Here is a 19,055-nt window from a genome sequence, read left to right on the forward strand (position 1 = left end):
GTTTTTATTTCAGGGGGGGATGATTTGGACCGTTTTTATTTCGGGGGGGGGGGTGATTTGGACCGTTTTTATTTCAGGGGGGATGCTGGCTTTAGTTCTTCTGAGGAGGAGACGAGCAGCAGCAGCAAGGAGGGTCCATGAAATCCTCATGAGAAGACTTGAGAAGATTTGGGGGAATCCAGGCTCGTTGGAGCTACAGCTCCATGATGACCAGGTCTACAGTACTTCAGATTGAACAGGGAGCAGTTTGACAGCCTGTTTTGGAGTGGGTCCTCAGCAGGATGACAACCACCTTCTCTCCTATTGGTCGCACCGAGATGCCCTCACAGCGCGATGAAATTATAAAATGTTCAATTCAGGCGCAGGCAGGTGAAACGCCCGTGGCAGGTGGCCTCTCGCGCGCCGCCAAGCTCTCCAGCAGAGCGGTCCACTCTTGTGCCGCGGCAGCACATACACAATGAATGGGAAAGCCGGCGGCGGTCCCGCTTTGCGCCCTCTATGTGAAAGGGGCTTAATACTGTTGGCCCCTGAAGGTTACATTTGGCCCCATAATGGCCCCTGTTTCAGAAAAATCCTAGAACCCCCAGTGCCAAGTTTTGTTACCCGCAACTGCGCTGAGACGCAAAAAAAAGAAAAGCTGCTGAGACCCTGTCGTGCAGCGCTGCTCTCGGCAGAGATTGTATGAGGTGAAGTGAAGTGAGATGCCTCACTCCATTGGGAAAAAAACGTCTGGTGACAATTTTGATTATCGCTTTTTTGTCGACAACGTCGGCGAATCATTGCAGCCCTAATTATGATCGGAACACAAGCCATTCCACGGCCCGGTAGTAACGGCTCTACGGACCGGTACCGGTCCGGGGACCGGGGGTTGGGAATCACGGATCTAAGGTACCACTACCAGCTGTGCCACCATGCCCCCGAGTTGTTGGATGTATCTGGTGGAACTGTGCTTAACCTTCTCCCTCACCCTGCGTTCACACTGAAAGCGTCAAAAATCTCCTGACGCCAACATCTCGCTGCTTGGTGCGTTCACACTGAAAGCTGCATGCACTGTCGACGGCTGCAGTGGGCGGGGCTTGAAGCTGCGCTGCAGAAGTGGAGGGAACAGTGTATATAGCCTACACATATAGCGTGCACATCTTCAGTTTCCTATTTCACCATGGATCACACTTTGGGACGCCTTCTTCATATTTTAGCGTTATTTCCGCGTAGATAAGAGTGAGTTTGATGCTCCTTAACAAGTTTGGTCTGCGGATCAACATCAACCGCGAGCGAGCGATTGTTCCCGGTGGCTGATTTATGGTTCCGTGTCATACCCACGCAGAGCCTACGGCGTAGGTTACGCGGCGACGCACAACCTACGCCGTCGATTTAACGCGGAACCATAATTCAGAAGCTGCAGTCTTTCTGCGGTGATCACAGACTCACCGGGTCGGAGCGGATTTGGTCATGATGTTTAAACTGTGTTTTGTGATTTTGCGTTGGATCAATGTAGCAAATAAAATCGTTCGGACCATCCAGCTCCTCAACCATCACTTACGTGTTTCTCACGAGCAGTTCAGGTAAAAACGGCAGTCAAATCAGCAAAAATGTCAGTTTGCTGGATGAAGTATATTCATTTCTGTTAAAAATAAGTGTGTTAGTGCACAGCTCTAGTCATGTACGCATGTGAATGAGTGAACGTTTGTATGAACATGAAAGTACAATCTGCATTGAGGCTTTTCGCTTCGGGAATCCCGGTCTGTGATTGGACACTGCCTCGGCGTCGCTGCTGCTCTTTTGCATAAAGTTCAGATTTTTCAACTTCAAATTGACGCGCTGCTCCGGCTGCTCCCGACACCTCCGCTGCCTCTGCTGCCCTCGCTGCTCCCGCTGCCTCTCGACACGCGTTTTCATAGAAAATGAATGGCAGCCGGCTGCCTATGCCGCCCGTGACGCTTTCAGTGTGAACGCAGGGTCAGTGTTGCCAGATGCCGAAAACCAAATTATCGTACAGGGAGCCCGGAACTATCGTATTTTACATACAATTATCGTACGCTACTTCAATGGCAAATGAGAAGTGAGTTTGTTGATTGCTATTGGCTAAGGACGTGTGTCTGTGTGGGAGAGAAAGTGAGGATAAAATAAATAAAACAAGACAAAATACCAGAACAATTACAAACAAATGACTCTGCTGAATCTGATTCATACATTTAAAAAGTTGCTTAATTAAAATTCAAACACCTAGAGAATATTTTCTTCAGCAGAATATTCTCTTAAAGGAGCCGTCTGTAAGAAATGGCCAAAACTGGTACTGCAGTCACTTTCAAAATATTGTTGAGCGGCGTGTACCCTCCCCCTCCTCCCCCCGACCAGAGGTTGCCAGGTAGGCTGCAGAATGCAGCAGGAACGTAGGCTGCCATGGCTGCGATAATTAGAGCCGAGCTGGCAACCCGGAAACAATACTGACTTGGTGATTGGGAGATAGGTGGAGGGTGGAGCTTCAGGCCAAAACAAAAAATGACAACATAAACATCAGTTGAGGGCTGCAACTCCTCTTTTTAAACTGGAATATCCTGGCTTGAGTGCTGTTGTCAGTGACATAAGTATTTGAAATGAACATGATTTTTAAATGTCTGTTGACATATCGGGGTCATTTTATGATTCGTTTTATTATTGCTCTTACATACAGCTCCTTTAATTAATATTATACATTTATGGTGCGGTTTTATTGAAAATAAGTGTGGTTGATATGTGATTATTTATCCTCTGGGGAGCACGTCCTGTATCCATGGTGACCATGATGATTTCTCATCATCTGGAAGATAACTTAATAAATCCTAAATCCTGCGAACTAAAAGCTGATACCAGACATTGCTTCTGATAAATGATAACTTGATAAGCCTTCCGTCATTTCCCCTACAGCATGTTGAAGAGATTGTGGTGAAAAAGAAAAAAAACTGTGTTTTTTTTCTCTTTTCACTAAAAAAGGGATGTGTGAAATTGGCTTGAGTTGTGAGCTTCTTGTTAGGAAGTAATACTAAGGGACACATTATTAAGAAACTCTAGAAAATCAAGAGCCCAAATGATGGACTTAAATGTCTTTTTGTTCTCCCAGCAACATAAATCTGAGTGACTATCGCTACCGCCACCGCATAACTGCACAGACCTCCATTTCTGCAGAGGCATTACAAGTAATGGCTTGTTTGGGTCCTCTACGGTTAGGAGCTGAACTTTGCTGCAAAGCTTCACAAGTGTTGACACGCACATATTTCTCCGTGAACCTGCAGCTGAGTGGAAGTCACACATAAATCCTTGTGGTGCAGCGCACAGCTTCTGTGCCTCAAATAAAGTCATTATACATGGTAAAATGTTATGTTTTGCCCACCTTTTACAATGTGACCATACTTCCAAAGTGTATTTAAAGAATGTATTCATTTACAACAATTTGCAGCTCGTCTACATGCTGCCTCAGATTATTTTGGTAGTGATGTAAATTTTCACACACTTGAAAAAAAACACATCTTCAGTGAAGAACCAGATTTTTAAATGATGATGAACTAAGTGGACAATAGAGAGCATATTGGTTTGCATAATGTCCTGCAGAGATAACAGTTTTTTTGCTCATAATATCAGCATGTCAAAAATCAACCAAAGATCAGTATTTCAGACACAAATAAATATATGAGACAGCGGATTACAGGGATGAAACAAAACTGTACCACATGCTGGAAGCGCTATGCTTAGATATGCAATTCAATGTACTACTTTTAAATGTGTTGGAAAAAAAATACGTACTGCAGATGTCAGATAACACGAACCAAACCCTGCTCACAGCCAAGGATACTATAATTGTTTTGGTTAGATGATTAAGAGGGTTTCAGAGAGCAACTTTTGTCTTTTTGTGCGTTTGTAGCTTCTTGTTGATTAGAAAGCCATCTGGTATAATGGCTTTTCTTCTGCCTTTGTTAACTAGGCACCTCTCTATGCAAGAAAATGGATACCAGATGAATGGCAGGCCTTTAAATAGGAAATAATAGCTCAATGTGACAAAACAAAGGAATTAGGAAAAAAAAGGCATGGGAGCACATACACATTTAAAATCTTTTTTATATTCTTAGTTTGTTGCTCTCAGCAAACCTGTTTTTTTTCTAAATTATTATTGTAAAAGCTAAGTTGTTTTTCTTGTTGTTTTTCTTTAATAGTTATGCGCCTCTAATATACCAGGACTTTTACTGTGAAGCATTTAATTACCCATTTAACTCTTAAGCTACTTTGTCCTGCTATTCATCTTTCAGTGATGAATAACTTGGCTGTGTCAGTAATTATTTTGCAATGGTAATCTTTCTACTTAACTAAGAACATAGGGTGTGTCTGTACTCCCTCAACTGAGATTTATGGTTTGTGACATTTAGTCCATCAACTAGATTTGGCTTGGAATCAGTAAATTAATGCCATAAGGGAGGAGGCTGCCAGGGTGAAAAGTCCCGGAAAAAGTCCTGCTCTTTCGGTGAGTTGCCTTAAGTCGAGAAGGGGGTGGAAAATGGGTGTTTTACAGCTCAGTCAACCCACGATGATCCAGGAAAGAGGGACCAACAAACACGGATTATTCCAGGGTTCCTTTCAGTTCAGAAACCACCATCTGTGATGGTATTATGGTGGAGTTGCATCATATATATGTGTGTGTGTGTGTGTGTGTGTATGTATATATATATATATATATATATATATATATATATATATATATATATATATATATATATATATATATATATTTATTAGGGGTGTAACAAAATATTGTGCCACAAAATTTGTATATATATATATGTATATATGTGTGTGTGTGTGTATATATATATATATATATATATATATATATGTATATATATATATATATATATATATTAGGGGGTGTAACAAAATATTGTGCCACGAAATTTCGCGATACAAAAACGTCACGAAACGTGTCTTGGAGGTGACAAAGTGTATCGCGATATTGGGTTTATAATATTAATCTATTAATTGTGTTAACTAGTAACGCGCATCCGACCATGCGTGACGACCGCGCCTCGACCTGCGGACCAAAATCTTCCTCCGCTCAGAAGAAACTAGTACCGTTTTGCGGTCCCGTTTTGAGCTCTGAACCTTTACTTAAGTAAGGCTGGTGTAGAGTTAAGCCTTACTTTATTAAATTATACCTTTTTCGGGTTGTGAGTAGGATAAACAGGGGACAACTTCTGCGTAAATTCGAGTGTACTTTAAAGTCCGCTCAACAGCGTAGGATTTTAGAACATCAACACAGCACCTAGTGCTGTATCACTCCGCCCAATCTAAAACAGACTAATCACTACAGATAAACTGACTAGTGTCATTATAGTCCCTAATTTACATCAGAATATAAAGGATATATTTATAAAATAATTAACCCTGAGTTACCAAAATAACCTTCTTAACAAAAATAAATTTCCTCTTACACTTATAAGGTGAGCATGAATCAATCTTTTTTTATGATGTAAAATTGTATGTATTTATTTACTTTTATTTATTTATTTAATTTTAGTTGTTACATTTCTGGAAAAGAAAAAATTCAAATCATACATGAGAGAAACTATTCAGTTCGTGGCAAAATGTTTGTACTTGTATGAAACTGAAGATGCATAATGCAAACCTGACATTTACTTTTAGTTCAGTTTGTGGAAAATGGTTGGCCTGGCTTTCTCTTTAAAACTTAAACAGTTATAAAGCATTACAAACTGTAACAATAGAGGGCAAACGTACAGTATTGTTTTGTATTTTGTGTCTTTCAAATAAAAAGACAATTTTTTCCAGTCATATGTTCCTCATTCAAGGTTGTTAAAAAAAACTGCTATAATATCGTATCGTATCGTTATCGTGACCTCAATATCGTGTATCGTACCGTATCGTGAGATTAGTGTATCGTTACACCCCTAATATATATATAAATAGATAAATAAAATGGTTATAGCTAGCTAGCTAGATCTATATTCCAATATTCTTCTTGCAGGAAAGATCTTTCTTTTTTCAGCAAGATAATACCAAACCACATTCTACATGTGTTGAAAGGGCTTAACGTGTCTGGATACTAAACTGGTCTATCTGGAGTCCAGTCTCGTTTCCCACAGAAGATTGGTTGTTGTGCAAAATTTGAAACAGCTGAAACCCTCCACGCTACAGTGAGTTTTAATAGTAGATACTGTACCTAATCGTTAAATTGTTTCCTTTCGACATATAGGAGTTAGTTATAAATATATACCGGTAGTATAAATATAGGATAAGTTATTTGAAAACGTTTTCTGTTTCTATTGACATTTTACACATCATCTCATATTTTTTGAAAAGAATTGCTGTACGGTGTAAAGTAAATTGTGATGATAAAATTTAACACACATTTGTATTCTAATTGATTTTTTTCATTAATAAACATTTTCATTCTATTAATTTAGCTTGCTTCTTTTTGAACAGTGATGTGTTTTTCGAAAAGAAAAGAGAGAACAGGGATATTTTAATCAATGACAGAGAGAGAGGCCTTGAAAAGGTAGTATGTTTGAGTCATTTTGGTGAAGCATCAGAAGGATCAGCATTTTCAGAACAAATCCATCACTTGCTCTTATCAGATACAAAGCCCAAATGGCTCTCTCAATAAAAGTGTTGTCCTCGAGATGGCCAAAACCTCACTGAACGTAGAGGTTCCTTGGAAATAATGCTTTTCAATCAAAACATAGCACTTTTAAGGACATTTGCTTTATATACCCTCCTTTAAAGAGGCCACGTGAATGATTCATGTCTTATTTTATGGAAGCACAGAGCAGCTAAGCCACTACATATAGTAAATCAGCAAATACACCAAGGCTTGTAGTCACCCTTTTTTTCTAGTTTTATACTAAGCTAAAGTATTTTTGTTCATTAAACATGCATTGAACTAGACTTTCATTTCTAATTGCTGTTTATCATTCTGATTTTTATAGTTCCTTTGTATAAACTGTGTGTTTGGATACACAAAACTTAGTGACTGGATTGTGTGAGTGTCTGATTTTGTTGTAACATCAGACGCCCAGCAGTGCATCTAAGGGCCGGGACACGCCAACCCGACTTCAGTCACCAACCTCACCAGACTGGCCTACGGCGTCCAGCGGCCCATGAGTTGGTGTGCCCCGGCCTTAAAGCAAAATCTGTTCAAATAGACCAGACAAACCCTCGTTACATCATCTGTTTTCTGCAGAGTTGTTTTAATGCCACATTTTTGGGACTCTGGATGATGGCATATTGGCTGGAGCTGACTCCACCCAACTAGGGTCAGTCCAAAAATGAACGACTGGGCAGAACAAGCAGGCCTTGAAGCTGGCGAACATTCCCACCTCAGCTCAGTTACACACATAAGCTATTTTAGCTTAGTTTATCTCACGCTAATCAATATTACCTGGCATTTGCTTGATTGAATTTGTCCATCCATCCTCATTTCAGATGTCATTTCCTAAAACAACATCTGAAAAGCTGCTTGAGATGAAACAAAGGCTGGCAGGGGTTTTCTAGGACCCACGGCCACTTCGATTACCTGTGAACTAGTGGTCAAGTTAGTCACCCTGGAACGGATCAGCGAATGCTCCAAGGCAAACGTCAGTCGAGGTCCCAGCTGCTGCAGGTGCTTCAATAGGCAGCCGTCAAGCTGGAGGCCACTGGGCCATACATGCTGAGGTTAGCCTTCGATCAGGAGTGAATATAGCTGCCTCTGGCTACTGAGCTAAGCTTTGCCTCCGTTACATAGCCACACAGTATAACGTGCCCTTTTTAATTTCTCCCGATTTGGTCTGTGGTCATATTCTTACAAAATTGGACTTCAGAGCTGTAATTAAGTACTCAGAGCATCCAGTAGATCAGAATTGTTCATGATATGTACATATGATGCATTCATACGCCTTTTCCAACATTCAAACCGGTATTTATATTGGAAAAAGTATGTTAAATATGTATGTACTTCGTAATTCTTATTGAACATGTTTTCAGAGCAATTAGAGACTTACATTGTGAAGTAAAAATGAAGGGAAAAAAGGAAACACAAGTTAAGATTCCCTAGAACTATTTGATAGTGATTTTTTTTTCTTATTTTGCTTCATATAAGTTTTATGAATATTTTAATTAAATTTCAGCTGCTATAAATAGCAGCAGCCATGCATAACACTCTGACAGTGATGTAAGACCACGCTGATGCAATCTTAAGAAGACAAGTACTTAAAGATCCTATTTAGAGTGGATTTTCTGGCACAAGATGATAGTTGGCTCATGCACTGCTCTAAATTTCCAAGGTCTGTTTGAAAAACCGCCAATGTGACATGCTCCATCTGTGAACGTGTCTCCCTCCTGATCACCTCCATGCAAAGCTGACACATTAAACAGGGCGTGCGTTCATTAGTAGCAGACGAAGCAGAGCTTTCTGAACTGCCTCCCGCAGCTTTGACACTTTCTAAGTGTGAGCTGATGCAGTGTAAGGCCTCTTGTTTGTTGTAGATCTGTCTCCTTTGTTTTTCTTTCTACTGCAGGTTTCTTTGATCTGTACGTGCACATACGTTTTTCCCCCAATTCAACTAGTTATTTTCTGTTGTTTATTCCAGATTCCTGAACTAAGATCACCACGTAGAACACATTTCCCTTTTATTCTTTGTCTCAGTTTCATATTTGGTAAAATTGGGCTGTTATTTTCCCTGTCATTTCTGTTTAGTTGGTTAGGATGTTTTACATAAAAATTGCAAAACAGGGCAGTGTCCACATCTATGAATAGTTAAAAATGTATAAAAGAAAGCCATGCATACCCTCAGCTTTATATATGTGACACAGGCAGTATCAGTTATGAAAATGCAAAAATCCTGGGGACTTTTTCAAAAAGGCTGCAGTGGTGAGACATATCTCCAAGGTTTTTAGTGACATGTGACCTTCTGTATCCTGTAATGGGGTTTGCTGCATAGACAGTTCATGCTCGAACCCAAGGATTCTGAGTGACGGGAAAATGTGCAGTTTATTCAACGTTCCTGCATGTGTTGCTCTGATACTCTCTTTTCATCATGCAGTTCTGTGTTGAAGCACAAAGGCGCCACACGATCTCTGGCAGGTGTCGTTTTGTTAAAGCATAATGCCTTTCTCAGAATGCTAACTGGTATTTTCTGGGCAGCTTTTGATACTGTGGAAACATGGGGAGCCGAAGGTTCACCGCTACCCTTACAGAAACAACAATCCCACGTGGGAACAGCGTGTCCTTCCCCCTCTGCCTTCCGCATCTCAGAGCTCTCCCTCCGGAGAACCTTCAACTGCAAAACAGGGACATTACAGAAGCAACCAGCAATATAAAATGACTTACCATGCAGTTTACCTCCAGACAAAAGTTTTTATAGCAGCAGTTACTCTGCACTGTCTACAACACCAACTGTACATTTGCCTATTTTGTCACACAGCTTGACATTTCAAGGAAATTACAGGTGTTTCTCATTACTGGGCACCTGAATGGGAGTAATGTTCTCATGGCGCAGGAAATAAATATGAATAATCATTGAAATTTGTTGTTCTTTTCATCTAGTACTTGCATGAATATGTTTGTGATTTAACGTTTTTGCCTCAGCATAAAGATATCTGTAGCACTTTGGCGCGATAACGTGTCTCACATCACCAGGAGCAGTGCTCAGCGAGCGCATCTCGACTGATGATGATTAGGGATGGTGAATTACAGATCAACCTATCCTGACTCTAATCTCTGTTCAGGCAACATGCTGCTACCGTTTCATGTTTGGATCTATCTTCTTAAGATAGACTGATAAGGGCGAAAAAATAAATAAATAAATAAATAAGATGCTAACACAGCGGGCAGAAGGATCACATCCAGCCCCACCACATAAAGAGTCTTTGCTGAAATGTCACAGATGTGACAAGTGATAATTTACAATGCTAGCTTCAGGACGGAGGACGAAGTGCTGGCACAATCTTCATCCATTAATTCTGCATGTGTGTGTGCCCCTTTATGGCGCAGAGGATGTGCAGGCTTTTGCACTGCCTTGGAACATGGAGTACATCTGCTTGACAGCATATTATGAACTATTTCTAAACACATCATTGACAAGTGTCTTAAGCTCCTGCAACTCCTTGAATGGAGAATAAATGACTGTTTCCTTTAAAAGCTTCTCAGCAATTCATGAGTCGCTATAAACACACAAACATATATATATATATATATATATATATATATATATATATATATATATATATATACATATATATATATATATATATATATACACACAAACACACACACATGTATATGTATATAGCTGTCACTGCAAATATGCATTAAAATGCATAAATACGTGAGGTATTGCGGGAGAGCTACTGTAGGTGTGAGACCACGCGGTGCAGGCACCTGCTCGTTGTGTTGAGTTCTCGCCGGCATCATGACTCCACAGTCCTGCTGTCAGCTTTTATAAACACAAGCCACTTGAAATCTGTGTTACACAAATAACATTTGCATACAGGAATTTTTCAGGTTGATGTTTTCCATATTGTAAAGGTAGCACTGTAAAAGAAAAACAAAAACTGACAGAGCTACAATTATTATGACAGATTTAGTGTACTCACGTCAGCGCTTTCCTATTACTAGATTGGACAAGTTAACGGTTTAGAAAAAGTAATCCATTAACCAAGAAAAAACAAGTTCCTGCCATGCTTTCTGCTGTTATTAGTGAATAAAATACTATTTTAAGGTCAATTCAAATAGCCGACCTCCTTTTATCCAACTGAAACCTTATTTGTTTTCACTTTTCAATAATCTGAAACCATTCATCTGTGGAAAAATGTTAAATGTGTTCATGCTTGCCGAAGTTTAAGATATTTCTTAATTACAAACTAATTAAAGGCAAATGTTTCATAGGAGGCAGTGGATCTGTTGTTAGTGGCACAGCAGCATGAACAGCAAAGTTAAAAGTTGACTATGGTTGAACAGCTAAAGTTATTATTTCATTAGACCTTGGGACACACGTGCGGTGCCCTGATTCAAGCACACAGCTATCAGCCTGGAAAATCACACGGAGATTGTGTTTACATGGTAATCGGCATTCGAATTGCACGGGTCATGATCAGGAGAATTAATCTAATTACCATTATCATTATTTTATTATCTGATTAATTGGCTGTCTTGACAAATGCTCCCCGAGGATACGCACGTGGTAAATGGTAAAATCTCAGTGAGGAAGGTTCTGGTGGAATGATCAAATTTAAACCGCTTGCCAATCAAGCCAATACACGCAACATTGTTGGCACTCACAGCAGCAGATCATAGATGTTTTCTGACTACCGAGCCAGGTAAAGCAAGCACATTTATCACAAACATTTGATTAAAAAGAGCCATTAAAGAAATGGGCCAATTCTGAATTGTAAAACTCCTAAACCGTCCTTCTACCTTGTCATCATCTCCAGCCCCATCTAGCCCTGCTTGGCCACTCAGATAAGTCAAGTCAGAATTCAGTGGCCATGGTGGCCTCAGTTGGCTCTGGTAAGCACTGGAAGTGACAACAAGGAAAGCAGCTGGCCTGGCTTGGCCGCAGTAAGCTCAGCTTTAGCAGGGGATGAGTGTGAATTGTGCTTCACATGTTGAATTGGCATCAGTTTTGCGTCAGATGCCCTTTGTGACACAGTCCTGCCCATTTATCCATGCTTGGGACTGACACTATGAAAACCGTGGCTTCCGATCCTTAATGGCTGGTGCAGTGCCGGCATGTTGGGTTCAGTGTCTCACCCAGACACTTTAACGACTACCCACTACACCACAGCCTCAATACTGTACCTCAAAACCACAGGGGAAAATCAAGGCTCTGCAGTCCTTCGTGGATGTTGATTGCTGTGGCTTTTTTAATGATGTAATGGTAATAAGATCCTTAAAAACAGAGAGAATAATCTTTTTGTTCATTGTTTTTAATCTTGTGCATCTGGATTGAAAAATACTGTGTAAACACTAGAAAAAGAAAATAACTTTGAACTCATTTTCACTGCAGTGCTTGGCATGGAAATCTTCCTCAGTTGTTTGTTAGACCTCGCTTAAGTGTGCTCAAGTACATCAGAGGTTTTTTGTTTGTTTGTGCGTGTGTGTGTCTCTGATACACAGTTTAAGGAATTGGATCAGTTAGAGTGCCTATTCTGCCTTCTAATTACATGTTAAATAATGCTGAAATTTGGACATTTTCCTCACTTAAAATCATTACTTCATTTCCAAGTTTTTTATTGCAGTATTTTGACATTCTTTCACTTAAAAATATGAAAGTATATTGTCATATTTATCAAATATTTATGAAGTTTCTCTTTTTCCAGACACAGCAATCACATTACCGGTATTATTCACAGATGATGAAAGCAATTGAAGAGACAAATCTAAACCAACTGGATCAAAAGATTATTCCATTAATAATGTAGACAGGGTTAAAAGAATAAATAAGATAAGTCAAATGTTTTAACATTTTTATAAATGACTTAAAATGTGATATTGTTTTGTCTTCTTTAATTTTCTCCTAAAAGTTTGCTTGTTTTTGTGCTGCTGGAAATCTGCTATTTTTATACGTGAAGACTGTCAAATGGTGTTTCATTCTATCTACATTGATTATAGAGGGATTATTGACAAACTTTGTCCCTAATATGTTACCCGGGACTTTGTGGACTAATGAGACCAAAATTGAACCTTTTGGTGTGCATACAAGAAACGTGTCCCACCCGTGGAGCGTGGTGGTGGTATTTTTTGCTCGGGTCTGGTCTCATGCATCCCGGGACATTTGCCTTTTGAGTCACTCATCAAGACAATAACTGCATCTGCACAATGTTGTTTTAATGAAGAATGGTGAAAGAAAAAAATACAAAAAAAAAAACGCTGTTGCTTTAATTTAATAGAAATGTTATGGAATGCCCTGAAATGGAAAAAAATAAAAAATAACATCTAAGTTAAGGCCTCTCTGAAAGGAGAGACTGCTAGTAGCAACACATTAGAAGGAAGCATCCTACTGTTTCAAATTATTTTAATTTGGTCAAATTCAAACAAATAACAAAATAATATACATTTGCAACTAATTTGTGATTCATCACAATAAACTACAGAGAGCCAGCGACTGATCACAATAATTTTTTTCTTTTATAGTTTGACACCACTAATCTTTAGTCATGCAGTAAACATGAATAACTAGATGCAGTAACTTTCTTGCAGTTTACTAAATAACTGGTCATTATTCCATCCATCCATCCATCTATTATCTATACCCGCTTTATCCTTTGCAGGGTCACGGGGGTCTGCTGGAGCCTATCCCAGCTATTTTCAGGCGAGAGGCAGGGGTTACATTACCAGCCATGGAATAATGACCAGGGGTGGTCATTATTCCATGTTAACAAATTCACTAGGCCAGAAATCATAGGGTGACATTCCTGGATTTCGTCGCGTCTCTCACCCAGTGAAAGTTCTGGAAATCCTGCGACCCCGTACATGAGAAAACAGTAGATATTAAAAAAAGGATGAATATTCTGTACTTTTTCTTTCTTTGCAGAGGGTAATGTGATGGAGTGAAGGCAAGCAGATAATGAACAGCATTCCCTACATATTTGGAGGCTGGACAAGCATGACATGAAATTAACAATAAGGTGTTTAGAGGCCATTTAAGTCTGATGGGAACATTTACAGACAACTTAGAAAATAACAAGCTTCCTATAAAAAGAGAAAATTACACACTGGACAAGAATAAATACAGAAACACAGTTTCAGTTTTATGGAGTCATAATGAACCTCTGATAACGGCGCAATTATCTCAGAGCTTGTTGCGCGCGGCTCTCGCTATTAAATGCACCGTATTTAATTTTTTGTACGCAATTTCTATGCTTGTGGAGTCAAGAGCTTGTTAATGATTTCAGGGCAAATGTTTAAAATAAATGGGGACACGTTGGCCTCACCTCAGCCACTCTTCACTTACTAGACATAATAAGCAGTTGGCAGCAGCTCCATAACCTCTTTCATTCGCTCTCCTCTACTGTATTTTAACCACAGGTGGGTCTGACCTGTGGCCCCTGGCAGAAACCTGCCGATTGACAGCTTGATTCATAGTTGCCCACAGTAATTAGTTTAACCCTGTCTGGTGTAAAACACCCAGGACAAAGGATAATATTTGTCATAGTGATTTGAAAAGAAATGACCATTCAAACATAAATGGAGCAGACAGCGTGACACTTTACCCTATCATCCCACACAGCTGTCTAGACAGGCGTCCTACATCTTTCATGGAGGAGCATAATGCCACAATGCTGTAAGCAAGATGCATCAGACTGGTAGGTTGGGGATTATTATTTTTATTTATTTGTCTCCCAGTTTTATGCTCAGGATTTAGTTTGACACATTCGCATCTGAATCAGACCTCCCAAATGAATCCAAGGTGCTCGCACTACCAACAAGACGGCAAGCATTGCGTTCGGCTGCAGTTTAGCCTCAAGTAGTTTATCCTGCCTTCCGTGCTGCTGTGAAAACATTTATCACGCCACTTTGTGTTCACTTATGTAATTTACACTTAATATCAATCACCCCGATGTGGCTTGTTTATTCCAGGAGATGACTCATGTCCTGAGAGAGTGTTACTCAAGTTTCTTTTTTGGTGACTAGAGAAAGAGCTGCTACAAATGCCATGCCCGCCATGATCTTACTTTTTGGTTCACCGTGGGGTCTCCGGCGGTAAATGATCAGAATGAGTTATACACAATGACTTGCTCTGTGGACGCTAATGCAAGTGGAAAGCCAAAATAATGAAGCCTAATGAAACAGGCATATGGTACAACAGCAGTCTGACAAAAATTGAAATATCTTATTGCACAGAGTGTTTATACGCAGAGCCTGAATACGGTATATGACAATCTATTTTCTGTGTGTGTGCTGTGCATTTAAATGACACATTGTGCATGCAATAAACTAATAATGTATTTTATTTCAGCACAAGGACAAGGTTTATTGCTAACAAGATACTGCATTCCTTTGTATTCATGGTTAAAAGGGTAGGCTGTGTGTGCCCTTCAAATAAAGCCATAGGTTCTCCTACATTACGGTTGCATTTTTTACAGGGACATAAAATGACTGTTTGGGTTGAACTCAAGCTGGTGTCTAGACTAGATTACTTACAATACCTAATTTACAGATGAAATTAGTTTCATGTGTTAGTTGGAAATTTGCATCCACCTATATAAGTGACTCACTGAGTGATATCAATAAAATCATTGTATATTGCGAGAATAATTGCTGTTTTAACAGTAGAAAATGAATGAAGTCCAACTTTTTGATAAGAGAAATCCCTGCATACTTTATAGATTTAAAATTAAAGCATGAGAGAGGAAATTTGAAACGTAATCGGCATTCTTCAGACATAACGAGACAGAGGACAACGTATGGACTGTAATCAAAGTACCATTGAGGGCTGCTGGAGGCCGGCTCTGAAGACCCTTTCCCTCCCACAGAAAAAAGGTTAGAACTTACCCCACGGGAGTCTTAGGGTGTAAGACTCACCGCCGGTGCTCAGGCACGATTGACCCTCCCTCCTGAATTCCCCTGCTTCTTTCGCACTAGCATTAGTCCAGGCTCAGTCGTGCTTGAGCACAATTACCAGTCATCACATCGTCACATGACACGCGACACGTGACACCACAACATCAATAAGCGTCCTTTTATTTACCTCATGTGTGTGCAGTCTCAGAGGATCAGCACAATGGAGAGTTTTTTTTAATTTATTTCTGGATTCTGTAAAATTATGGTTTTCTATTTATTCTACAGCAAGTACGACACACACAAGGACATCTTTTCCAGAAAACAAGGACATTTGAACTCAGAATGACTCAGATGACTCACACTTTACAAGTGAACTAGACTTAAGGGGTCAATCAAGGTGAAGGATCTGTACATTTGGTCTTCTCTACTGCAACCCTGTAAAAACAATTAATAACTAATATAAATCTTTTCCAAAGTAACTGCAGTTACTGTGCAGTAGAGTGGATGGAGGTTAACAATACACAGGATGGTTTACAGGTTCCATCACTGGGACTCAATATCCTGCACACACGCACACGCACACACGCACAAACACACAGTTCCACCTCGCTGCACAGTGCATATTATATTTATTCCTGCATTGGCTCTGAGCATTTATTTCAGGTGTCTGTGCATCAATGTTTAGTTACTCTTACAAATGAGGATCATGAAAAAAGGGATGGCACCCTCAGTTCTCCTCTAACCTTCCCCCGATGTGTGATTTTATATGTGCAAGAAAAATGAGGAGAAACAGAAAAAGGTACAAAGCCTTGACACTAATGTAAAAGTCCTAAATGGATACAAAAAGGGCAGATACCTCTCCTATCAAGATTGGTGTAATCAATGTATTCATAAAGTCACAATGGAGGAACAATAGACGCAACCACGTGTAGCAGTAGATGTGGGAGAAGTTCAGCTCTTTAATTTTAGAGGACAAAGCAGCCATTTATGCTTCGTTCCACAGAGGGTGAATCTGACTTAAGCAATGAGACATTAGCTGAATTAAATTTTGTATATTGTACTTCAAATTAAGTTACGCTGAGCTGAGCTAATGCAAAATCATTGCACTTTCTGCTGCTCATTATGTACAGTACAGATACCGTCTAGCTGTCCGCGTCAAACTATGACTGTAGCGAAAGATTGAAAGAATTCATTCTGGTTTTTCTGTCCTTATTATTTGAGGCAAGCAGTAAGAGGAAGTGACTGTAGGGTTGGTTTGTTTTTGAGAAACTTTGAGAAAGGCACTATGAGAGGAGGAAGCTGGAACAACAATGTCAGCTTGTGGTGACAGCTCTGGCTTTTGATCAGAAGATCTCAGTGTGGCATGTCATGGCTAGCGGATGATGCAGGACTGGAGTGACAGGAAAAGATCCATGCATGCATAAACAGCGAGAACGGCATCGCCACATCTGTTACCCACAGTCCTCCCATCAGGATGTACACTGGTGCATGAATACAATGAAAACATAGAATCATGTAAGGTATTTATTGGTATATGTGGCTATTAACGATAAAGCCCAGTGAATGTGAGTCATCCAGTTTTACATTAACGCCAGTAAAACGGAGAAAAACAGACAATTGTGGATAATGATGTAATGTCTTTTATGTAACATGAATTCATGACTGTTACTGCTTTTGTTTGTTTGTTTGCTGTCCAAGCAGGACACGCTGGACAAACAGTCGATGAGTCAACAAACCTGCACCTTCTCCCCTGATAGTTACAGTAATTAGGATACTGTGGGAGTAAGTAGCATCTGTACCATCAAAGCCAAAGTGACAAACAACAATTAATAGCTAAGTTAGAAACATTCTTTAGAAAGTAGATGGTACCTGCAATATAGCAAACTGTGCCTGTTACATTACCAGAGGACAGACTAAGATATTGTCAATCAATGGTTCCTGATTACCTTATGTACCAATTCTTGATTGAGACAGAGTTCATTGATGCTAGTTCCTTCTCATGTACTCAAGTATAAAATACATAATAGTCTGTTTTTAACGCAATGTTAAAATCAGGGTGGACTCCTCAGATATATTGAATGCCAGCCAAAATGTGTAGTGAAACAGGTATATAGAACGGTAAAATTAGAAGACGGTACCCCCAGCATTTTTGTTTCCCGGAGAAGCAAAAACCTAAGACTTAAATGGAAATGGCTTGTGATTTGATTTCTCCGTTTAACCATTGGTAGGCTCTGGTGTGTAGTCTTTGACGGTTTACATGGATCATAAATCGTGTCTGTACACAGTAGATATCAATCCCATCATATTCCTGTTCTGGTCTCTGCTGTATGTACTCCTGCATGAATTCAGTTCAGATAAGCTGAGAACACCTGTGCAGACTTTTACACAGAGTCGTGATCTCTGAACATCTCTGTCTCCACTCTCTCTTAAGAACCTGTCAAGGTTTTGGTTTAGTATTTTCATTTGTATGTCACTGAAAACACGTGCATTTAAATCATCATCATCTAAAAAGGTATTAACAAAGGTGGGTAGAGTACCCAAAAATTGTACTCAAGTAAAAGTACTGTTACCTCAGAATAATATGACTCAAGTAGAAGTGAAAAGTAGTCATCCAAATAATTACTTGAGTAAAAGTAAAAAAGTACTTGGTGAAATAACTACTCAAGTACTGAGTAACGTCTGATTTATTTTAACCATTCAAACAGACAAAAGTACAAAATAATCATCTTCAGGCAAATTAAATCAATAAAATAATAAAATAAATTAAAATTAATAAAAAATAAAAAATAGCTTACATTAAAATAATCATAAAGTAAATTCAAGTACTTTAATACATAATAAAATAAATAAAATAATAACAGAATAAAAAAATTAATTAAGCATTAAACAAGTAGCACAAAATTTCAAGCCTTTGTACTTTTCTTTTTTAACCAGGCAGAACAAGAACAAGCCCATGAACTCATATAAACTCTGTGTGTGTTTGAGTCTGTGTAAATGTGACAAAACATGCAAAAACAAAAATCTTTCCCAAAGAATCACTCAGTGATGTCATGAGATTGACACGTACGCGGATAAAAGGGATAAAAGAAAAGTAACAGCTCAATGTAGCCTAATGTAGCGGAGTGAGAGTAAAGGTTTCTCCTTCACAAATCTACTCAAGTAAAAGTAAAAAGTATAGTGATTCAAAACTACTCCTAAAAGTACAAAATTTCCCAAAACTTACTCAAGTAAATGTAACAGAGTAAATGTAACTCGTTACTACCCACCTCTGGGTATTAATCATATATGTTCATACATCTCACTTCACACAAATTACATTGTACATGTTTTCTTTCTTTTAACAATCAGAGCTGCCCTGTCATCCCTCTTCTTTTCCTTAAAGCAGCCCAAAGGAATGTTTGTGTGTGTGTTGTTTTTTTAGCTCGGTGCCCTCCCCTGTAGGCATGGAGGGACGGCTACCTTTGTAACACTGTTCAAGATCACTCTTGTTTGGTCTCTTACATACTTTCTTGAGTCGCCTCATCGGATCCTGCCA

The sequence above is a fragment of the Cololabis saira genome, chromosome 13, assembly GCF_033807715.1.
Source record: "Cololabis saira isolate AMF1-May2022 chromosome 13, fColSai1.1, whole genome shotgun sequence".
Taxonomy (NCBI): domain Eukaryota; kingdom Metazoa; phylum Chordata; class Actinopteri; order Beloniformes; family Belonidae; genus Cololabis; species Cololabis saira.